At 37.8% G+C, this 26,045-nt stretch overlaps 1 protein-coding gene across 2 annotated transcripts in view; it reads right to left on the bottom strand.

Annotated features, from left to right (window-relative positions):
• The window catches only part of LOC133521545 (microtubule-associated protein 1A-like), a 132,180-nt gene that overhangs the window by 34,762 nt on the left and 71,373 nt on the right, over nt 1-26,045 (bottom strand). The gene's annotated exons all lie outside the window — the stretch shown is intronic.

Here is a 26,045-nt window from a genome sequence, read left to right as displayed (position 1 = left end):
ACAAATCGCAATGACGGAGCCCGAAATCCTGCATTGTTCTAGTTTTAGTGCCTCATAGGGGAAGCGAGAATCAACATCCATTTACACGCTAAGCGACCTACATTTCAGAAAATTGGACACAAAGAGACTAGGTGGTTACGCAAGCCATGTATGAATTTGCTGAAAGTTTCCAGTAAAATAGATAATATTACTATCACAGTCAGATATACAGCTGAAGTTCAATCGATACTAATATTATTTTATGGCTCAATAATAATGGCTAACATCTCTTTGGCATGCAACGAGGCGAATGATTCAAAATAAATAGCCATTGTTCATGTATTTTAAGTTATATATTAAATTATTTCAGTTTAGCATAGAATATGCGAAAGGTTTCATTTTCGTGCAGCAAACCACGCGCTCGGTTCGCATTTATATGCAAAAGCTTAGATCCCACGCAACAAGTGCCACTTGCCGGCAACCACGGCTGATATGGAGCAGACGTCTCACATTGATTAATAGCCAATACTGATGACTAGACAATCATACATAAGCCCATGAGAATGCTGAATGTCCGCATAAAGGAAACGAGACATTTACTTGATTATCAGAGTATAAATATGAAACCATAAATGTCGCGATAAAACGGCGATATTTTCCGCGAAACCGGGGGAGAAATTGCGTTCGATGAACCATTATCATTCGTTATCTATATTAAACTTGTTGCAAATGTATCATGGTATACACATATAGCCAATGCATGTATGTAGATGCATTTTTATTTCGATTTTATCTTATCAAGCAGTAAGGATCGATAGCATGTTCTTTTTGTTTTGTAGTCCTCGATATTTCAATGAGAGATAAATAAAGAGCAACACGCCATGGTTTCAGAACGCGAGGTCGGCTCAGACGAGGTGAAAATCACGAGCTGGAGCCGCGGCCACAGACCTTGCTCACCAGACGAACCTAAAATACACATAATACGATAATTGTACCTAACAACTCTGTAGCCGTCTCTATCAACACAATACATGATTCATGCCGAGTTCTCGGGTGTGAATTGTAGGTATATCCTAACGAACGCTCACGTATTACTTCTTACGCTGAATAATAATTAAATTGGCGGCATTGCAAGAATATAATGAAGTAGACACTGGATACGTAGGCCGAACCAGGTCCTGTTACGAGATTAGCCCGAGGATATTGACAGAAAGCAATGCAATAAATGTGGCGAGTTACTGTTTGCTAATGCAAAACCCGTGTCGAGTGGGCGAGGATCGGCAAAAATATTTTATTTTGTGAGGGTGGCGCGGGCCAGGTGGTATGTTTATCGTGTTAAATGCAAGTCTAAATGCTAAAATAAATGGGTAAATATTGTGGAATAGTCAGAAGATACAAATTTTACTGCTACAAGTATGACACTTACTGCTCATTAATATGTCTTTAGTATTCTAATCTTTAGTATAGTCTTAATAAGCCCACGCGGACCTAACGGCAGTTGTAATTTCATATACAGCTTATTTTAAGTTATAGGTACATAATTATTGTTTAGGTTAGTATGATGTAAAACAGTGGTGAGCAAATATTCTTTATGGGGGGCCAGAAAATTTAAGAAATTTCAGAAGAGGGCCAGAATTGCAGCAAAAATGCATTTAGATTTGAACCCGTTAATCAACCTTATATAGTAAAAGTAAAAAAAAAAAAAAAATCCTAAATATTAAATACTTGTGCTTTATACGGCTGGACCGTCAAAATAAGAGTATCATATGGGTCATATGGGTCATACGAGTAAACTTAATATTTCGAAGGACCGGCGGCGGCCGGATAAAATCCCTTTGCGGGCCGGATCTGGCCCGCGAGCCGTACTTTGTACACCACTGTTGTAAAACATCAAATACCTACCTAAATTTATTCATTAAGGAAAGCTATAATATATGATCCATGCAGGTAGATTTTATTATCTTTCATGCCTTCAACTCTGTCGAGGGCAATAACCGCGGAAAAAGTGTAGACTATTAAAAAAGTAATGCTGATTGTAAAAGTTTCCAGTAGAAATCAATGCTATCAAGCCTTGGACGGGCGGGCGGTGCCGGTGCGGTAATTGCATCGAGATCAGCCTCCCGCTCGGCACTTCATTTGCGTCCTGCGCTCTCTGCGGCGCAATCAATCGCAATTTCCGAACATGCGACTACGATTTCAAGTTAGCTGATTGATTCTTGGATTAGCTCTCATCAAACAATTAACGGTTCTTTTCTATCTGGCTCAGGCATTAGTCGCGCGATTGATAATATCGGGCTATATTGTTGACACATGTTTATGTACCTATTATTGTTGTTGCATTTGTTATTACTAACATACGATCAATAAGAAACCTGAAAAGGTGTGTCAACAATATGACAGCATCATTTAGACTTTACATTTTATAAACTAAACTAAATTAGTTTAATTTTTAGTAACCATGCGATACCTATTCTTCTATTCCCTTAAATGTCCTTATAATTATAATTTCCTTCCAGTCCTTCTTTTCCTTTTCCTCTTTCATTTGTTTCTTTAAAATCGATAGATGAATTCTTTATTATTCTACATTTTTATTATTTTATATAGATATATTTCTGGAATATAAGCCTCTAAAATGTCTGGCTTGCTAGAACTAAACGGACTAGATTGCGATTGTGAAATCACAAAACACTTGCCGACGCGCTATTATTTTAATGATCTACAGTTCTACACAAACGGATGCACATCATTAATGTTCGTATGTTCAGAATTAGTACCAAATTGGTGTAAAACAGAACTCTAAATTTATTCTGTTATAGCTGTATTTTAAACCTTTATTACTTCTGGTAAAGATAGTACGAAGATGCGGAAATCCCTCCTGCTTATTATGATATACAGAACACAGCACGTACCCGCTGAACACAGAATTACACAAATTGAACAATATTAAAGCCGTCGTCAGCTGCGTAAACATCGAGATTAAATTTGAATTGTAGATCGGATGCAATCAGAATAACGACGTTTGCAAATACTTCGGCATTTGTGTTGAAACTGATGTGCTGGTCATACTGTAGCAATGTTTTTATGGTTCTTATTTATTTTAAAACTGGTGAGTTATAATTGGCGTTCCTCGCGGTCGTTATCGAATCACAACACGACTTGCAAGACTGCGGATTCGCGGTTGTCGACCTCTGACGTTAAAAATAAGTGCGACTCCCTCCCACGGCAGGTCAAGGGTATTGTAGTGCATGTCCCGCACTAAGCATTTGATGCGATGATAATTCGGTATATTAATTCATTGTTTAGCCACATTTCGCCATACAACCATTAAGCCAACGTCACGACTTCTGAAAAAAAAAAACTCACGTTTCTTGCAGGAACAGGTACTCTACTTTGAGTACTGTCATAAAAAGCAATAATAACTGACCATAGGTAAACCTGTAACATTTATATATATGTAAATAAGGTCAACAGAATGGTCAGTTTTACTGTTGCTACTCGTAGCTTTCGATGTTTCTTCTTTGTTTTCGCCAGTTTTCGGCCAAATCTTAGAATTAACGATTAGGTAATTCGCAGTCCAATCTGCTCACGTAAATAGCAATGTTATCAGATCGTGAATCAACTTAAACAAGAACTCTTCATCACGACATTTCGTGAGAGTAAGAGACCAAGGAAGCAGCAACAATTACTTTTTTGAAACTACATTGTACTGTTTGTGCTTACTCGTTCATGTTCAAGTGTAGGATTAAAGTGATTGAAATGAATCTTATAATTGTGAAACGCATCGGGTTCATTGAATTTGGTAAGTCGGTCAGCGCCCAACAACGGTTTCGCGCTTTCTCAAGGATATTGAGAGCGTCGGCGGACGGCGGCGCCTGCGCCCGCGCCAGCACCTTCGTCTCCTTTACATACAATTGTACAATGCAGGGCTGCTATTCTGTACCGTCAACAAGCGAGCGTTCGTCTTATACATACCAGCATAATTAGAGTCTCCAACAGGGCATGGTTGGTGGTCTCAAGGTCTAAGTTATACTGGTTCCTTTTATTTGAACGCTCGGTGAGCAATGTGCACAGCCAGCACCCTGCAGCCTAGCGCCTCTCGGCCTCCGCAGTCTGAACAATGCCATCGGCCCACATCGCAATTGTCTGACTCACCAGCCGGCACATACGGGCTTGTTTACAATCGCCACGATTAATAACACTCCTGAAGCGAGTTTCACACCATTACTTCCACTACGCATTGTTTAAGGAGCCATAAAGCGGAACTATAGAAGTGCAACATAATGTAAACAAGCCAAAAACATTTCGGAGATTACCGTGGGTTACTATAAATAGATGCTCTCACGCTTCTTTAGATTATGAATGCTGATATCGAAGAATAGTATATAAACTAAGGAGGACAAGTTAATCAGTGTCTGATTTGTAACCACTTCAATAATTTTGTTCACGGACCAGTGAACCTTTCATGTATAATGAACCGCAACGAAATTACTTTAAAACATTTAGGGTATCTAAGTTAGGGTACTTTCATGAAATTGGGTAACATATTGCCCGAGGCAGTTTGATTATTAATGTTACTTAGCCAGCGATGAGTCACGTCCACATTTCGACACTGAAGATACAAATCTTATGCTACAATTAAATATGTACTTATGTTGGTGTGTCTATGATTATTGCTTTACATTAGATAATCCAAATTGAAGCAGGTTTGATTAATGTTTAGCATTATATGCATTCTAAATTAAGATAACCAATATTTTCATACAAATGTAAGCTTAGCTATGACAGCTTTATTAGTAGGCATGAAATTTTGTAGCAAATAAACATAGAAAAAAACAATAGATCAATTAAACTGCAGTGGGTCCGAAAAATAAGGTCTTTGAATTTACTAATACCTGTTAAAAATGTTTCGTCTTGCCATATTAGGAGTCTTCCCACGTGGTTCCCACAAAGGTATAGGAGATAAAAATATTAAGGAAATATTGTAAAATTTCTTTGGTAGCGACGTGACGGCGATATTTTTTCACGGGTGCTGTGAGAACATAAATTACAAACGTTTATTAGACTCCGTTTCTTGTTATAGATATCATATTGAGAGCAGCAACATTCTCATTTAGGTACAGTCGCCATCAGATATTTCTATGCATCCAAGGTGCCCAAATATATCTGAGCAATACTAAATTTCAATAAATTCTGCACACTGCAAATGCCATATTCATCTGAACTGTTGGAATGGCAAAAAAATTTGAGCATGTATTTTTTCAATAAATTCTTAGCATACTTCCAGTCAAAAATATCTGATCATGTAAAATGTCAATTGTATCTAAGCAATAACTCAATAAGAACGTTCACAAAGATCTGCGCATTAAAGCAAAACATGCCTTTAGCCTTTGTGTTAAGGTTAAATATTAGAACAATAAATGAAATTTTTGACACCTATAAATACAAAATTTGTTCAGAGTTCGGAAATCGAAATTATGCGTTTTCACTTCGTTATCGAGTGGACATAAGGGTGTTATGAGCGTGGCAAAGTAGTTTTGATTGATACTTGATAAATATGCGTGATTCCGCCAATCGTTGTCAAACTTGTCATAATCGAAATGTATTGAACGGTTTAGATAAACTACGAGTATTATTTAATGAATAATAAATAACTAATAAATGATTTACGAAAAAATGGGTTCAATATTAAATACTACGAAGTTATCATCATCATCATGAGCCAAATAACGTGAACTGATGTATACAGGCCTCCTCCATGCAGTTTTATGGAGGGAAATGGCATAATCGCCGCGTTTGGCAGGCGGGTTGGCAATCGCAGTCAGATGGCTTTTGTTCCACGAAGTGTGCTGCTGCCTGCCCTCCGGTCTACAGTCCCTTAAGCCACTATTTCGCATTTCCGATTTAGGAAGCCAATTTAGAAAATTAGGATGTGAAATAGCTGATTGGGGTGAAGGAGAGGTCGAGGGAGGCAAGTTAAACCAAACCAAGGTAAAATAATAAAGAAAAAGTGGCGTGATTTTACTGAGGGCCGGGACATTAAATTACTTTACATAAAGTTAGAAAAATGTGTTTTTAATCACTGATCACAGATCATAATATTTTTCTGTGTATACTTAGACTACGGTGACTGCCTAGCTGGGCCGTGTGCTTGTTTTCCACCGTCATAGTATAGAAATCGCCAAGTTATTTTGAACGTATTTAAATCTATTTTTAGGTTCCATTTTGCAATTTATGCTACGGTACCCAAAAAAGCAGGAAAAGTTTGTTTCAGAAAATATGATGCTCTGGCGGGAAAGACCGAATCTGCGGTTTGCTTTTGAAAAAGCTGTTGGTATAATTTAGTTACTCAAACTCAACACGCCAAGCAGTTCTTAACAAAGATGCTAGTATTGGGAGTAGTTATTACGTTGAATGGTATGGTATATATGTGGTCAGGCAACATTGCAATTCCTCCTGCAATTTAGACTTGTCAAAACTATGAATGTACGAAGTAGGTATTAGTTTATTTCATCCTATCTGAAAAGGCACTTGAAAATCGTGTCTAATCAACACATTTCTGCGACTATGCTCTACTATAAGTGCTACTTTAATGACACCTAAGTTTCAGCGGCCAGCGTTTGACTTATAAATATAGTTATTATTTTATTATTATTTATTTATTAGCTTGAAAAAGATACAGCTTACACAAATAAAGGGTCCCACAAAACAGTTTTCACGGTTTGACTGTGGGATTAAGTTGACTTAACCAATTAGAGAAGACTGTTAGTAATTTGTCTTTGATTAGAAAACTCCTTTGCATACTCTTAATAGTCTAATCGTTTTTCCATATTTAATATTGACAATTTTATTCAATTGTCTTCTTTCATTTCTGTCAGATTTCAATAATCTGCAGCTTTTGTGAAATACATTTGCGATTTTAAATTGAATAATGTTATATCCGTATCGTATTGACAACGATGTTAAAAAGAAAATAATAGATTTGAAAAATGATGGCTTACCCGTTACTGATATTGCCAACGAACTCGGAATAGCAGTAAGTACTTTGAAATCGTTTTCTATTTTATCTACCGCTATAAAGAAGACTGGTATTAAAAATATGTGTTCTTTTACAGAGAAACACCGTCTATTTATGGTTAGAAAGGTTCCAGCAGGAAGCTGGACTAAGCAACCACGTGTCATTTGGGCGTCCAAGGTCGACAACGCGTCTCCAAGACGTAAATATATTAGAAAAGGCCCGGAACGAACGTTTCATTAATACCACCCAGTTTTCTGGTGAATTCAATGTCTCAAGTAGTACAATACGAAGACGGCTCAAAGAAGGAGGTTTACAAAACCGAGTGCCTGCGCGGAAGCCAGCTCTTACCCAAAGACATATGGATGAAAGGCTGCAGTTTGCAGTCTCCAATCGCAATAAAAACTTCGATGATGTCCTTTTTATGGACGAAAAGGTGTTTTGTTCGTCTGACAATGGCAGGTTAACACTATGGAGGCCAGATAATACTCGATACCATGCACGACATGTAGTACCTGATAGACGTAGCGGACGGATAACTATTGGCTTCTGGGGTTGGATGTCAAAGGAAGGACCCGGAGAGCTTGTCGAAATAACTGGGCGGATGAATGCCAAGGATTATGTGGAAATACTCGAAGATTCATTCCTGCCCAGTGTAGACATATGTTATCCGAACCGTCGTGTGACATTTATGCAAGACAATAGCTCTGTTCACAACTCTCGGCTAGTGCAAGCATGGCTTCATGAACACAGAGAGACAATTACACGAATGAAAATGCCCGCGAAAAGTCCAGATCTCAACCCAATAGAGAATTTGTGGGGGAAAATGGTCCAGGAGTGGGATACTGACCAGTGTAGGACGAAAGAACAATTAAGACGACATGCACTCGCTGTGTGGGAGTCTTTCAGGGGCCGCGATTACTGTGCGAAACTTGTGGGCTCCATGCAACACCGGCTGAGGGCGGTGAGGAATGCTGATGGTGGTTACACTAAATGCTGAAGACAATTTTAATAAAATACGAGTATGTATACATTAAGTTTTAGTACTCGGTACTTAGAAATTATAATAAATAAAATTAATACAATAAAATTAATTGATAGTTTTATTCCAATGTTAGTTGGTCTTGACCAACCCTTAACCCTTGGCTTAGGAGTTTCAAAATGTAGAGCGGTATCGAATTTAGTGCGAAACCACTCTTACTTAAATACTAACTACCTTATAAAGATGCCTGTCCACTGAATTCGAGTGATAAAAAAATAACCAAACGAATACATACAATGCAAATATTATTTACGAGCAGCCCGTCCCGCTTCGCAGGGTTCACGGCAATTTTTAGTACGGATCCCTAATATTTCTCTAATTAGTTTCAATTTTAGGTGCACACAACTTAATTGTCAAATAAAAGTTAAATCGGTGGTCAGGTGTGTGACGACAATTAAGCATGAAATCTTTATGAGGGTCAACTTTATTCAGGAATTTATAGTACAATAACGCATAATGTTTATGAATTAAGCACAAAAAAGTAGTTTAAGTTTAAATTTAAAGCTTAATTGTCGTCACAACACTGACCACCGATTTAACCTTTTTTTGACAGCTAAGCTAATTGGGTGACCCTGAAAGTGAAAAAGCCCTAATATGTATAGCCTATGATACTCGCAAAGAGTGTAGCTTACCAACGGTGAAAGAATTTTTCAAATTGAAATAGAAATAGAAACATTTATTGCAAACCATGGTACAGTCAGCGTCAAATACTTTGTAGCAACCAAAGTAGTCAAATAGTTCGGTACACCATATATTTAGTATGGTGTACCAAACTATTTGGCCACTTTGACTGCTACAGAGTATTTGACGCTGACTGTACATACAGTAGTTACAAATATAAAAAATAGAATCACATGGCACCCTGGTAAGGTATGGCAAGTATTCTTGCTACAGTTAGTCCAGTATTTTCGGAGCCTATTCAATACAAACAAACAAATCTTTCTTCTTTCTAATATTAGTATATATAGTACAGTCGCCATTAGATATATGTGAGCTTTTTTTAGAAGTACTCATAAATATCTGAACACGTCTCTATCTCCAAAGCGTTAGAGTCCATGTTCAGATATTTATGAGCACCCTGATAGCTCAGATGTATCTGATGGCGACTGTACTAGCGGCCCGTCCCGGCGTCGCACGGATCGTAGCTTTCCAATGGTGAAAGAGTTTTTGAAATCGGCACAGCAGTTTTTAAGTTTATTCATTACTAAACGTATAAAAATCTAAAAACATAAATCTAACAATTATACGACGTAAGGCATATAATATACAGTATATTCTTCTCAAATGAACAGATATTTGTGAACGCCTTTGTTGCTTAGATACGTTTGGTATTTTGTTCGATCAGATATTTTTGACTGGACGTATGCAAAGAAATTATTGAAAAACAGCAAGCTCAGATGTTTATGGCATTGCAGTAGTTGCGATATAAATGGCATTTGGAGAGTGCAGAATTTATAGAAATTTAGTCTTGCTCAGAAATATTTGGACACCTTGGCCGCTCCGATATATCTGATGGCGACTGTACAAGAGGCGTGAGAATTCGCGAATGCTTTGATAACATTGCCTGCAGGCTATTACGCCGGCGCCGGGATGATTCAATCAGCCTATTCGTTTCCCGTATAACTGTACGAGTAAGAAAATGAACGCGATCTCGAATTCTACGTTTGATTCATATGAATTATTAGGGTCCAATTCAGCTGCGTGATGCACGAAACTTAACATAACGCGTGTTCGAGGCCGAGGTCTAAAGAAATCAAAATAAACACCTTCACATTACGTTATTTAGGTCAGCGTTTAACAAAAAGTATACGGTCAGCATTGTCAGCAACAATGTGTAAATAGAAAATTATTATAAAATGAAATCAAAAAACTTTTCTCTTCTTGGACAATCTATATTAAAATTTACATTGTACCTATACATACGTTTTTTACTTTAGTTAGTCTCGGTCGATGATAAAGATATTGGGTTGCATGATCTAACTCAATATAATTCCATTGAAAGTTAATTGTAACTCTATACGGCTCATAACGATTGTGTTTCAAAAGAAAGTCTCGTCATACCTAGTGCGTAATATTTAAATTTAGAAAATTCTATATTGATCGAAATTTAACTTTCGTAACACATAATCTAAAATATTTAGAAACATATATAGCAATAGCGACATTAGCAACGAATAATTCAAGTGAGTGTAACCGTGGTATCTAAATAAATAATTCAAGGAACTTCTGTGTTTTCATGTTTAGGAAGCCTTGGAACATGAACTGTATGCCTATAAACGTAGTGTTATTTTCTCCGAAGCATTTATAAAATTTGGATTTCACAATTAAGTATTACACTGCAAATGCAAATGTTTTCATGGTACCTTTGGGCTTTGATACATATATTAACGTGCGATTCTATTATATTCCTGTGAACCAGAAACATTCTTAGAAAAAATATATCAATAATGGGGTATACACAAAGTATTTTACAGATGGCGCCAGCATAGGTTTTCCTGTCTATCCCTAGAATTGTTTCTTTTTTAATTTTTTTATTGTATGGCCTGGTTGCCCTTTAAGCCAAATCTCATAAAACAACACGAAAGACACGTAAAATCCATGCTGGTGCCATCTATGCCTTTGGCAGTTGCCTATCCCATTAAACATTCTGGTCAACATAAATAATCTGTTTAACGCCAACACGTTGTCAGCGCGGATTTGACGCGGCCTAAGAGCCGGTTCCAAACGGGATGATAAAATAGCATATTTGCATCTCCAGCTGCGGACTGCATGGAAGTGCACTGACAGAATTATCGATATCGTCGTGTGGGGAGGTTATTTTCGGACGTTTCGCGAGAACCGCAGTTAGCGACAAGATTGTACCGACATAAGCCGCGCGTGTCATTGCAGGTTAATGCTCCAGCTTCGATTTTCATATCACCATTTACTTCATTTTCGCCAAAAAAGGAGCAAGATAAGATAAGCATCTTAAACACGTTTCGCTACAGGGTTTTCAATTTACATTAATGTTGCGAATAACTTACGCTGCTTAACGAGTCCATATACACAAAAATACATTTCCTTCAGATTTGTTTGTCATGTAAATGAATGCGAGGAACTTTGACATCACTCCTTTGATAACTTGAATAAGAAAGCATAACTACAAGTTTGAAAGTTACCTACATCAAAGAGAGTTTACGGCCCGAACAAACATGTGCAACAGCAGCTGGAACAGTTTCAGGACATTAAACTGATACTTAATAGTGGATGATTCTGAGTACAATAAACCTAATATAAAAGACAAAACACAATCCTAGTAAAACCTAAAAAATAACAAATATAGCTTATTCATTACTAGCATTTGTTAAAGAAATGTATCCAAGGCCGAAAAGTAATTAGGTGCCATTAGCATTTTAAAGTGAACGAAATCGTCGTATAAACAACTTTTTACGATTGAGCCGAAAAGTTGAAAGAACTTTTTAATTTTGTTTAAAAATCATTGCAGTCTGTGTAATTAAATACGTACCATGTCCATAAATAAGCAACTTTTCATTGCTTTTGCCTGAGTATAAAAGTATTTTGCATTCTTCTTTTGATTTGTATACTTACCGTGTATATCGACACGATGTCATCGATAAATCAGAACAAATTACATCCAATCGAATCCGTACACTACATACTGTGGCAGAATTACGAAACCGGTACGTAACGTTTTCCAGGCAAAAACTTTCTGCCGAAAGCCGCCTGACTGGTCATGCTAAAACTGAGAAATCGTCGCCTTGTTCGGAATCAAGATGCCTATCAATCTTCTTCACAGAACCCTTCATGGGCCGTCAATCTTCTAGTGGGAACTGTTCGCACGACAGGAAACAGGTACAATTGAACACATGTAGCGCCACGGTCACGATGTTTGGATAGCGTCTATGTAAATAGATAGTGCTCCCTGCAGGGGAGGGCGCTGCAAGTGGAGCGTGCCTCATTTCTTGCTTCCACTCGTGTATAAATATGGACAATGCAAAAAGACTGCAAGACTCGCGGACGACTGAGCCGCTGCCGATGCCGCTCGCCTCGGGGACGCCTGTCTCATGCAGATTACACCAGATGTCTACCTATACCAATTGATTCTTCGTATGACATTTCCAATAACTTCTTTAATTATCATATTATTTTGTAGTTTAAGAGGGACGAATCGCAATTACGTCAGATGTGACAGCGCGGCTGATTTATTCCCCATGTGTCATTTCAATGTTTTTATATTCAAACTTAGGATCAATAAGCACGAAGTGATGTCACGGTTTTATAAAGCCATATTCCAGTGGGAGGCTACGGCAGGGTGTGCACTGGGTTCGAATTAAATGCGTAAATATATGCGTACATTAACAAATACCACCGGGTCGTATAGTTATTTGCAGTATGCGCCTAATGTGGCATCAGGGAAAAGTTTTATCACAATGCACTCATATTATATCATATCACATCAAACAACATAGGCCAGTTTTAAAACGAGTTAAATCAGGAAAATGTATAATGTGATCATAGAATATCATGAAACTATTTGCTATAAATTTGCCCGTGTTTTATTTATTTCAGCTTGACTTTTCCTTTTATATGTTTTGCTGACTACATAAATCATAAAATTGTTTTTTATTGTTGTTAATGTGAAACAATTCATAAAATTATATAAAGGTAGCCTACCATTGTTTTCATGTGGTAGGTACCTCTTCGTGGTAAATTCTACAAACGTGGAGTTTCAGCAATGAGTCAGAGAGTTCGGGGTCACGGGAATGGAGTTGCGTGGGCACCTTACTTGCCGGGAACCTGTTAGGGTCATGCAACTCATGCCCTTCTATTTATATCCGCGCTTTTCTGCACTCCATACCATTACAGGCCCGAAGCTAAACACACGATGCGGCCTTCGACTATTTATAGGCGATGAAGTTAACGAGTTAAGAGATAGATACATTGTATTGTTAGTATTATTGTGAGCTTTTTCTGTATAAGATAAGATGAACTAAAATAGCGGTAGTTCAAATCTCATTCAATCTCTATGCAAATCTCGATGTTTTCAGTAGGTGTAACGACAGATAATTTAAACAGTGTGTACATGTAGATAATTATGAATGACATACGGATTCGATATAGATGACCCCGCTAGACATCGGCCGTAATTTTCTAAGCTCATCTAAATTATTTATGTACCTAGCGGCATTTTAACGAGCAATCAAAGCTGATTGCAAGAACCGCAGTAAAGCAAGCTTCAGAAGGCAGCCTACATTCTTTATCGGGAGTCGGAGAGCGCCGTTGTCGTGGGCGGACGTGAGTTACCACTGGGGGCTGCAATGTTGTGCTAAATCAAAAGTCCTATCTCCATACGAGTTTCATAATGACATACGTCTTTTTGGCGTACAGACGCAGGAGCAGTAACGAGCGACACGATTACTCTGCAGATACCACTCCTTAAGCGTATCACGCTTTAAAATTAAACGACCATTTTAACCAAACCATCGCCATTAGCCAATGCTAATGAGAAACATTCGGTACCCTGTCAATCGTTTGACAGATTGAATACATATTTCCAAACGCAATGTGGGCTGTCGATATTTACAATTGATACATTCTGAAATCTGGTTCCATTTCGATGAACAAAGAACGTTATTTAGTAGACCATTGTTTTACAATTATATTGTTGTGCTGTGTCGAAATCGAAACAGCAATCATCGGGAGAATCGAGGGCGTTATGGCCTATTCAATATATGACGAGAGTCTGTTATCTGTTGAAAGGAAGGGTCAGCTATAGGGATAAAATTTAATTATTCGGTAGTATTTACGAGATCCAACAGTTTCACTCATGTCCCTAAATCATAGGTAACGAGTGATTTAAAAGCCTTCGTCAAAAGCAACCGCTTAGTGATTATTATAATTATCTTGCGTGGGTGCATAATAATTAAGAATTGTGGTGGTGAATCGCCGGTGTGAGCAGTCATTGGCGAGGTAGAAAGTAGGAAATGGGGCGAGAAGGCAGAGCGTGCACCTCACCACAGGCAGTGACGTCATAAGTCATAAGACTGAAGCCGACCCGAGTATCTATAGCGCAAACTGAAGACAGTCATCTTTATACAATGTTAACTGTAACGCGTCTGAGAACTGGCGAGAGGCGATGGGCTCCAGTTTTTATAACTATTCAAAACGAGATCATGATGGCATTTAGTGCACGGAGTGCAGGCCCTTTCACGGAGCGAGGTGCGTGACATTTAAAAACCCTCAACACGATTAACACAAACTGTTGTCAAAAACCGGAATTGTTGTTAAGGCGCGGTGTATAGTAAAATGCGCTATTTTTAAATCGATATTTATAGGCTTGTACAAGGATTTCATCGATTATTTTCTAGTATGTATAACTTCAGTCTTTGAACTAGCCGTATGCTTGTCAGAAACACGATGGCTCATCTTTTTCTCGATAGATTTTTGCTTTGAAAATATGCTTAAAACTGTATTTATTTCGATATTTTAGAAGTACTATGATGAATATCGACATGAAATTTACTTCATTCAATAGCTTTTAAGTAACTCTAACATTTTGCTTGTCAGTTTATCGATGCGTTAAATTTTTCATTCATAATTATGAATTCAACATTTTGTCTACTAAACTTTACCCTGCGCGGCAATACCGTCAGTACGCCAGTACGCCCGTGACCACTGTCAGCGTCGGACCTGTGCTAGTTTAGCGGACGTTACATAAAATGGATAATCACACTATAAATACACAAATATGTTATACACACAATGTTTTCATCACTCTTACGAAGAAAAAACTAATTTTTAAGCTAATTGATTCTTAAATACGGTGACATTTCAGACATCCATCCGTCATATTATCTTTTTTGACAAGTTTTACACTCGCACCTGTCCGGCATACAGCCACGATTAACCAAATGATGAAATGGTGCCTTGCACCCGAGTTAAACACTCTACTTTTCATTTTTAATACGAGGAAGGTAAAATACATGTACATTTTAAAAAACATTGCTAAGTATAAAATTCAGTAGTATTTATTTCGTGAGGGGTACTTACTTTTAATTATCAATTTAGGTAAAATAATATTTTAAATGGCTATTACAGTAATAATCAAATTGAATACCTATTTTTAAACGTAAACAAATAAAATTAATCCGCTTGTTTAATTTATATAAGTCATTATATTGGAACAGCTTCATTTTTAACACATACAGGATGCAGGAGATAAACTGGATTTAAATATGTGGGATTTAAATAGTGCTTAGTGAAAGGTACCATTTCACGTTTTTGTGGAAGTGCTCAAATGGCTGTAATAGTTTATGTTATAAGTGTTGAATTTGTTTGGTATTTCTGGTTTATTAACTTTCATTTGGTATACACTTAAGACTTTATTTACAACATTTATCAACTATTTTATTTTGTAAGGTGAGCAGGAGTGATATTTACCCTTCAAATTCCATTCAAAATTTTGCAAGTACTCGGTTCGGAATTTCGTATATATTTGTACCTCTCGCCAATATTTTTATTACACTGGTTAATTATTCTGTAAATTCAAGAATGTCACTAAATCCATTTTTGAAATTGTTAAACATAAAGTCCTTTGTAAAAGTTTGATATAATACTTTTATACCATGCTATTTCTGTTTTGTATGAAATGAAAACTGGTGACATTTTATTTCTTTTTTCAAGTATAAATTTCGATGACACTCTGCCGTCAATTTCAGGTCTCGGCCAATGTTACCTTCTTCTTTAAAACCTTGGACCTTGTTATGTCTTTGTGATATGCTTTTACTATTTTTCCTGCCAATACAAAATATAAGTGGAAAAATCGATCGAAAGTTTCGCAAAATATATTTTCTTCATTTTTGCATTAGGGTGCTTATGTGTAATATGTATATATTAAAATAGTTTATTTTGAAATGAATCACTAGTCAAGGCCTATAGTATATCCCTTCAAGTGGCAGAAGCTAAAACGTAAAAAGTAGTCACGTGGCGGGGCCCCGTCGGGTGTTCAGCGCGGATTTAGAGAATATTACAAATTCAACTATTTAAGCTTATCTATATATAAAAGTATATATTGAAGCATATATCGTTAGAATAAGCACTAAATACGCTATTCGAATAGAACAATTAAATTATTGTCTTCTTCTTCTTGGTCCCTCAATGCTGAGGATCGTGACATCATGTCCTTCTGTCGAAGTTGTCCTTGTTGTTGTTAAATTATTGTAATGTTTATGCATTTCGCCACACGCACCTAACTAATCAAACCTAGCAACAGTGACAGTTTTCCAGTTTCCTTATTAAAAATGACTACCACCACAAAACAACGTTATGATTGGAGGTAATTGTTAATTAATTTTCTACGTAGGGCTTAAAATTCAAAGGTTAAGTCATAAAAAGTGTCCGTGAGGAAACGGAATTTTTTTTACCACGTATTCCTGAGGTCATAAGAATAATTTCATGTACAAGTTTAAGTCAATTCTGCAAAAAAAAAAGTTTTTTTTTTTTTTTTTTACTTTTTGTATGTCTTTAAACATATTAAGTTCATGTTCTTGGAAAAATTATGGATTAATATGAATTGTTACATTTTTTTTCGTAAAAATTAGTCTATTCAAATGGTACCTTGTGACTTTGATATCTGTCAAGAAGGTAGTCTTAGCAATTAAAAAAGTTTATATGACATTTTTGCCTCTATATACGATCCGGAATATACTGTTAAAATCTTTCCGTTTCCTCGAGGGTACCGTGTATTTACAAAATAACCTCTTTAAAAATCAAGACAGAACTCGACCTAGGCGTTCGATCCCGGATGAACGGTCCTTAGCAACCAAGCGTTAACAAGCGTGTGTATGTATGTTTTCCTTGTCTAACTTGCTAGCTACTTTTGGGCGCTAGAAGAGCGTAAATATACTTCAAAGCCTTTAATTTTAAATATGGCAACACCTCACTAACCACCCTCTGTTGGCCGACAGCTTTCTGGCTATCGCATCGACCCGTGAGTGGTGTGCCACCACTTGAAGGGATAAATAACATAGTTGACGATAAAATAATTTTGTTCATCGGAAAGTTTTGTATGTTAATTAACTTTACGGAACAGGTCTTAACTGTACTTCTTTCCAAAGGAAAATAATACTCATTGAGACAATTCTAACAACCTCAAACGCAATTTGGTTGCGATATTTTGACACAGAGTTCCTATGGCCACCTCCTCTCTCATGCATCAGATCAGCTCGATGGTACCATAATATTTCATTGTCACCCTACTTACATTATGTATGCAGATTTTCAACTTCATCTGAAACCTCAGTGGGTCAAATATACTTGTAATATTTGATTACAGATAGAGTAGACAGACAACAGACTGATTCTTTATTAGACATTAATTAAAGTCAGTCAATTATACTCATTACTATATAACTTCGAAGTAGTAGTAGTAGTAGTATAAGTGCATTTTTGCCATTATAAACTTTAAATAATAAATAATAATAGCAGTTTTCTCGACTTTTGCATTTAAAATTTATAATCGTCTTCATTGTCGTCAATTCAAAAAATAATATAGAAATAGTCGTTACAGTTAGAGTCATGGTTCTTTTTTGAGAAGATAGCATAATTTATCTACTTTTTGGAGCTACATATGCTTGTGCATACCTTATGCTTATGTTTTCAGTTATCTCAATACCAGCAAAAACATGCTACCTTTTTACGTTCACTTCCACAAATTACTTAGCTTTGCTAGTATTCTTCCTTTTTTCACTACTTGCCCGAAATTGACTTCTATTGCATTTTTAAGGTCAACTAAGTTTTGAATAGGTATCTATATATGATTTAAAGCAGACAGTTGTAACTTTTGTCTGAATTAGTAAGTAATATTATTTCGACACAAAACGATTTGGTATCATTTTACTAGATTCTCAATTTGCCGCGGTATACTCTAGTATTATATATAATTATCTAATTTTTAATTTCATTAAGTTTAAATCATAATCAATATAAATTTCCGGAAAAGATCCCACAACTAACAAACCAGAATACGGATGGCGTCAGAATAAGCACGTAGGCTTGCTGCGAGCGCGGCGCGCGGGGCGCCCGCCTGCTTGCTTTACCACTTCGTCTGCTTCACCCCCTCAAAAACCTAAAATCTGTCTATAAGAGCGCCTTAAACACTGCATATAAAAAATACTTCATTATGAATGCCTATTATTAGGGTATACAATGAAGTGACGCATTCACGTTATCAAAATTAAATATAACTAATAGGTATTTATCAAGTACCTAAGTGTTGCTAGGAAACATGATGTCATGAAGATTTTTACGTAATTGTCGTGGAGGCAGTAAATAAATAAGAATGAATGTACGTGCGGCACTGAATCACAGAAGGCAAAACACGGTTCCAAAAAAATCTGACGCAATCGCACAACAAGTAACAATTATTTACAATTTACATACTGCAGATATACCTACATATTCTGACAGCATGCCCGATCGAACGATTGGTCGCAGGCGCAGTATATGTATGTATTTTCTTTCAAATAATAAAGCCATTAACTTACAAGTGCAGTGCAGTGAAAATAGGTAAATAAATTGTATCACGTACTTAGTGAAAATTTTAATCCAAATTACGTGAATCTCTCGATTAAATCATTCATGGCAATTACACTCAATTATTAATTTGTGAAAAAAATATGTTGCAAAATAAAAATACCGGCCGTGAAACATGAAAAAGCTTAAATCTAGATGTTTTTGTAATTAACAGGTAGAGCTCGTTGTAATACATTTTTTATTTCACTTTTTACAACTACGCCGACCTCAAGAAGATTAGTCATCAGATGGTGGAAAAACCGATTTCCTCAACCTAAAGTCTAGACGTGTAACTGCAACGAAAAGACAATAAATCGACCTTCAATTGTTGCAAGAAGAATGAGTGAGTTTCATTGAAACCGCTATAGTATCCGCTCGGAAAGTTCAAGGGAGATCTGTAAACGTCATCATTAGAAAAGCGCAGCGGGCCGTGTCGCCCGTGGCGGTGTCGAGTTGAATTTTCAAAACCTTGCTACCCTTTAAATTTACTTATTCGTAAATATTTCGTGTTGCTACGTCTCAAGTGGCGCGTGGCACGTTTCTTTCGCCTGCGCCGGCGGTGGCCGCTTCTCGCTGCCATAATTGCGGCCATTAAGATGAGTCACGCTTAGCGACGCGCTTGAGCCCCGCCTGGCTTAACAATCGCGATCAGTGAATTCCATGATTCTTAGTTCACCTTACAAAATCTGCACGAAGCAAACAGACTCACGACACAACGCAAAAACTCAAAACAAATCCAGAATAGTAAAACGAAGATAGAACGTAGATTATGTTTACTGTAGGTATTAAATATGGGCAAGATGAAAGCACATTGGGTAACTAGCAGTGGGGTAAGATGAGATTTTTTGGATGAAACGATTGACCTTAAAGGACCTGGCAACGGGTCGCAGTGCCGCGATGCTGTTGCACGATAGAGAAAGCGGCGGTCGTTGTCGTTTCCACGCGAAGGCCCCCGGTAATGGCGAGTGGAGCTAAGCTCTTCACGAGTGACGTCAAATGGCTAATTAGCAAGCGGGCGCACGCGCAACCGTCCAGGCCCTATGTTCCCAATACCTAGCAATTGTATAAGGTTCAGACGAACCACTTAAGGTGACCTGGACACCGGTAACCAACTATGTTTATCAGTGACACTTGTAGTGGTTTGTAGGAGTCGAAAACGTGCTTTAGGTACGCGATTGCAATACAGGTCTAGGAGCCCGCAGGAAATTGACGCTTACATCACCACCCTACGTGCCTGGCCATAGTTATTGTTCATGAGCCGATCACATAAAACCGTAGGTAGTATATATTCGGAAAAAGTGTGTATCAATCACGTCATCGTTTGAGGAAAACAAAGACTTTATAAACCGAAAAAGAAACCGAAACCAGAATAGAGAACCTTAGGAACCCTTGTATCTATAATTCTCTAGTCTCAAGTTTCAGTCAATGAACGAAGATGATTGTCTTGGTTTTGGGATCATTATATTATTTTGGATTTCGTTGTATTCCTTAAATGCTCAAAGAAGGAACGATAAAAGGGATATGATTGTATAAATGTTATGTACTTATGAGTCTTATTATGTATTTTTTCTACAAAATAAAATTGTTTACTTGTTACGGCTATCGTTTGCTTTGAATTATTTGCATAATCTGCATTATGCAATTATAACATTTTCACAGATAAAAAGTTTGTGGCCGTAACTTGTGGTTTTAGAACGCATCATAGAGGGTCTGTGATATAATATGTGTAGACAAAACAATTTAAAGCTCTTGTAATCCATTTGTACAACATCTCAACTCAAACAAATCATTGAATTATGTACATGCACGAATACAGATTGCAAATGTCTGGCTGAAATAAATTGGTTAATTTGGTGAATGCCAAATTCGACAGTGCAGAGAGCAGGACGCCAGTGAGTCCAGTGACCGCTCACTGAATGTCACCATACTCCACGACTTAATCATCGTGCGGCCATTATCTTATCGATGTTATAATATGGACTTTATACGCGTCTAATCACAATTAAACATCACTCTATGTAATTAAAAGTCATAAACAACTTCCTACGACTGTGAATAAAATAAAATATACTCAGTAAAATGATAATATATAGATTCGATTAGTCAATGACAGGACCAATCCCGTTACAGGAGTAAATTGGCTTTGGTGCGGACTTAGATTCAGTTAGTTGGGCCTGCGTCTCGTCAGGGGACGCGCATCAATCACCCTCAAGTCTTTGAAGTGCCCCACACCTACACTGACCGCCGATTTATTAGTCCTGTCAACATCTCTTGTTTCTAACGAAGTTTCGTGTGTCGCTTCTCCATAAATATGAGTAAAATATATGTATGTCGCAGGACCGTGCAATATTTAGCATAAATTAATGCTACATTTTTTTATTATTTCCTCCATTGCACCTGTGTTAATGTACATTCCATAGTGAAAGTTAAAATAAAGAACTTACAATGAAAAACTTCTACGAAGGCATGGAGTAGAGCTAGACATTATTATTTTACACTATATCGCCAACGGTTCTTAAACATAGCTGTGTTGATTATGTTCTTACATCAGAAAATGTTAACCCCTTCATTCGATACAGCGCATTACTTGCTTGCTAATGGATCCTGAATTTTAAATAGGCAACTTGCTATTACCTACTTACAACCTCATAATGCACATTTATGTCAGGGAAACCTATTAAAGTGCAGTAAAAAAAAGAAATTAGCTACTTCAAGCGAGTATTGGGTTTGTAAATATAATAACTAGCGTTCATATTGGCACAGGGCGTTGGCCAACGGCCGTGATGCATCGCGAAATACAAACAATCGATCGATTCTATAATTAAATAGTGTTGGAAGTTAATAGACTTAATAGTGTTCAATTTAGGTGTAGAGGGAGATAGGGGGACGAAATTAGATTAGAGCCTGCATTAGGCTTACCTATATATTAATCCGATGGAACTTTGCTCGCTCATGTATATTAGTATGTTTTGGCTTCTACCTGAGATCTCAGGGACTGAAGATTCGTGCCTCCCTTTGCTAGCCGCTAATTTAAAACAGATCGGTATTAAAATAACTGGATCTCAAAATGAGACTTCTGCATGGTAGCAAAACGACTAATACCTTGCAAAAGTTCTTCGTTTTAGAATGGTTTAGCAGTTAGGTTAGGTTCGTTAGGTAGCTTCAAATGCCCGAAGGGCAAACCGCCCAGAAATAGGAGAAACATTTCCTTCACAACATATTAACTAAACGGAACCCGACGAAACGGAGGGCTCCTATTTCTAGGCGGTTTGCCTTTCGGGAATCTGAAGCTATCTAACGAACCTAACCTACCTAGCTACCTGCTATTAAACCATTCTGAGATGAAGACCTTTTGCAAGGTAGTCGTTTTTCTACCACGTTATTTTGAGATATAGGCTTTCTGCAATTGTGATCGTTTTGAGATCCCGGCGTTCTTGCGCAGAACCGGTCATTTTGAGATCTAGTTGTTTTGATACCGGCCCTTCAAAACGTAGGTATTTAATATTTAATCTAAGTTCAATCCCGATTCGATATGATTATCATTGCATCGTGCACGTCAACATTTGGTATAGACTTATAGAGTTAGTGGAAGAGGATGAATCTAAACCCAATAAAGCATTCGTTTATTCATTTTCAGCATAAAATCTTCCTTAAGATGGCCATGATGAAGTTAATGCAGTGTTACTACATGCGACAGAACAAAAATATAAAAGTACGCTGTACTAAACCCATTCCAAAAATCTCTTTAAAATGTCAGAAGACGAAGCAGCAGGGGCCGTAAAATAAATCTAAATAAGGAAAACTTATAAATAGTCCGTGACGGAGCAAGAATGAAGGTTTTAAGCGAAATGTACAGCGAAGAGCAAAATAAAATATCGTGTGACATACGACAGAACACTAATTTAAGTCCCCCTCCAGTTGGTACCGTAAATCAAGCCGCTCCCGCTTCAAATGTAAACAGGGCAGGTATGGACGGTGTACCTACATATAAATACGTATATTTATGTTGCCTAATAAACACACCTTTACGTGCCATCTATTATGTTTTTAAAGAGCATATTCTTAATAGTCCAACAACTTAGCAGTCCAACAATGAAACCGAATTCGTTTAGAAGTTGGAAATCGAATAATGAGATATTTTATAACTTAATTCCAACAACTTTGTTTGGATTCAAATTATAAAGTATATGAGTCTAGAAATAAACAAGATAAAAACATTAAGTAATAACGTTTAAAGATCAGGTACAATCGGTTGACCTGTCAAAGTCTATCTATCAATTAAATGGCTTCGTGATCACCCTCTCTTTTAGTGTAGGTATACGAGTATCCGAGTTCTTAGGCACGTAGAGTTCGTTCGTTTCAAAGTAACCCAAAATATACAAGCTTAGTTTCTATACAACGACGCCACTAAGGAATTTATTTAACGTGCCCTATATGTCTGTCCCAGCATATATATGAGCGAGCACGCCCAACACGCCACGACACCAATGATGTTAATAAACGCGACACGTGAATATTCATATTCATTACACTAGGTGCTGTGCGGTAAGTTGCAACTTGTAAAGCCATGTCCACACGTACACTTTTCTTAGGCGCTTTTAGGTACCAACATGTTATCATGTTATAGTTAGTATAACTAATTTGAATAAAAAAATATATATATATATAATCATAACGAGAAACCGGACACAAAATCGTAGCAACCCCAACAATCTGTGACATACTCTAAGATTGTACCATGTTCACGGGCGCCTCCTTTAGTGAGAAATTGTTTTTAATCCCTTTTAGGGAGTTTGTCTTGCTTCAAGCGCTTACTAGAGTAATTGTCATAAGACGTTTAGCGTGTTAATTTGTGCGCTGTTATTCGTACCGCGACACTTAAACTACTCGCGCTCGCGGCGTCCTGCAACACCGACAACGCAACTGTACTTGGTCCGGCTACATCACCCCATGAAGGCTGAGGAAATCGTGCCATATGGACAAGGAGGTTATTCTGAGGATCGTGAGGTTGAAGTCTTGTCACAAAGAGAATATTAATTATTTTGTCATTACTTAGAGTGAAAATCAGGGACAAGATTACGTGGAAGAGATCCATTAAAGGAAAAAATTGCCTTTATACCCTGTCCGCCTGCCTATTCTGTGTCATATTTGTGTCTTTGTGTATCCTGTATAAAAAAGAGGTAATACACCAAATAACCAAATTATTACCTTCTTCTAGAAGAGGTATAGCTACCCGCTACAGAGTCTCTACAACCCCCTCCTTATCAACCGTGAGATGGCGTCACGGTTCGGAGCCATGTGTATTAAATAAATAGGTTAGTTCATATAACTGTGTATGTTCCTTAATTAAATTATAATTTATTTGTACAGGGTTAATATGGGCATTATTTTCATGCCTCTCCTGTGCCGTTAGTTCATAAGTAGGTGTTTATACATTTCAGACAAGTATTGCGAGAAAATTAAACACGGATAAATACTTGTGTGGACTTAGCTTAAAATTGTAACTTACTTACTATAATTACACCTAGTTAATAAAAGCGCCCCTAGCTAACCTAGTTACAGTTAATTAATTAATACTTACGATTTAGTTCTAGATATTTTAATAACTAGAAACGTGTGATGACCATGTTTATTACCGGTCAGGACACTACCGTAACGTGTTTCGCTGGGAAAATATTCCATAACTGCCACCGTGAGGATTTCCAGCTAAACCTTATTAAAGTTATGAAAACACGGGATGTAATTCTACTCTAAGTACATAAAACACTCGACGGAGGTCGTAGTCGTACATCTTCGTTTTTGTAATTAAATTATGTAATTAATTTTAGCGAAAATGTTGTTAAAATTAAAATAACCTACACGTGTACCGGGCCAGGTATTAATGAGTTAATCTCTCCAAGGACCTTTATTTTTGCCACCACCTGTTACTCCATGTTATTAATCACGACGCCGACTAATGATAATAGAATGTGGCATTTTATATTTTAGGGTTGTTAGCGATGCGCTCACTATAGGTACATATGTAACTAGTTAAAGTTTATTTTTAAGGAAAAGTTGCCATGTTAAATACATACTTAGTTACTAATACTTAAGGCTCAAAATTGTATGACATGTTATGCAAGTAATGTGCACTACGTTGCTATGCGCCGGCGGCAGTCCGCTGCTAGACGCGATCGGTTTAACTCGACCCTGTATCCGAAAGTTAAAATAAAAGTTTCATTGTCAAGTTTACTCCTGCTTTTCATTCCTCGCGCCAGTGCCTACCATTAACAAAGTGGTCTTCGAACCGGATAATGCCGATACACCGAACGCCTTCAAAAATGGAAACGCGTAGTGCGAAGGTACGTCGGGAGCACGCGGAACACATGGCGCGCGAGCAAGAACAAAGAAAAAGTGAGGTTATACCGCCGTGCAATGTAACTACGCCCGAAAAAATCGAGAAACCTTTGGATCCGATGGTCAAGAAGTTTCTACAATACAAATTAAATGCGACAAGCAGCATAAAGTCGGAACCAATGCAGCAATTTAAGCCAATTCCCGACATAAAGCCTGCCGCGTCACATGTGGGTGCCGTCCCGAGCAGCAAGGGCTCACGAAGATCGTCAGCCTCTAAAGAAGCCAGGCGAAAGCAATTAATTTTGGACGCCGCAAAGGAAAAGGCTGCGATTCAAATGGATCTTATTAATAAAACCTTAGACGCGCAACTTGCAGCACTTAATAGTGACGAAGAGGACCTAGAGGAATACAGTTCACAATTTGATGGCAATGTACCTCTTCGCAACGATATAAATGCGTGGGTTGAGCACCAAAGCAACCAAACGGAACTACCTGAGGAGCAGCAAGCCCCCGACAATGGAGTCACAACGGACGCGCTGCACATTCCAGTTCCAGCACGGATGCCTGCACCTGTGATACCCTCTGCATTCATCGAGCAAGCTCAGCCGAGGCCAGCGTCTAGCTTAGCGCCGCGCGCCGCCGCCGATGGCTTCATGCCGGCAGCGCCGCCTGCGCCCGAAGGTACCGTCAGCGCGCTCAACCAAACAGTGCAATTATTAGCCGGCGCACTTAAAGACCTATCGACCGCTAGCAATCAAGTGCCTAACGCCAGTTTACTCAGCCGCATTAGCACGCCTAAGGACCTACCTGAATTTTCAGGTGACCAATTAGAATGGCTTCAGTTCAAACAGGCGTACCAGGAGTCTACTGAGGTCTGTAGATTTACAGATAAAGAAAATTTATGGAGGCTTCGTAAATGTCTTAAAGGAGCCGCACGTGATGCTGTCACTGCATTATTTATCAGCGCCACGTCGCCCGACCGGGTAATGTCGACCTTGGAGCTACGTTTTGGAAACCCTGACAGCATCATTTCTCGTATTCTGCAAGACATCAAGAAGCTACAGCCTTTGCAACTCGAATATCATAAGGATATAGTTATGTTCG

The sequence above is a fragment of the Cydia pomonella genome, chromosome 9 (genome assembly GCF_033807575.1).
Source record: "Cydia pomonella isolate Wapato2018A chromosome 9, ilCydPomo1, whole genome shotgun sequence".
Lineage (NCBI taxonomy): Eukaryota > Metazoa > Arthropoda > Insecta > Lepidoptera > Tortricidae > Cydia > Cydia pomonella.
Note: the sequence above shows the minus strand (reverse complement) of the source record. Positions and strands in the feature narration are given on the sequence as shown.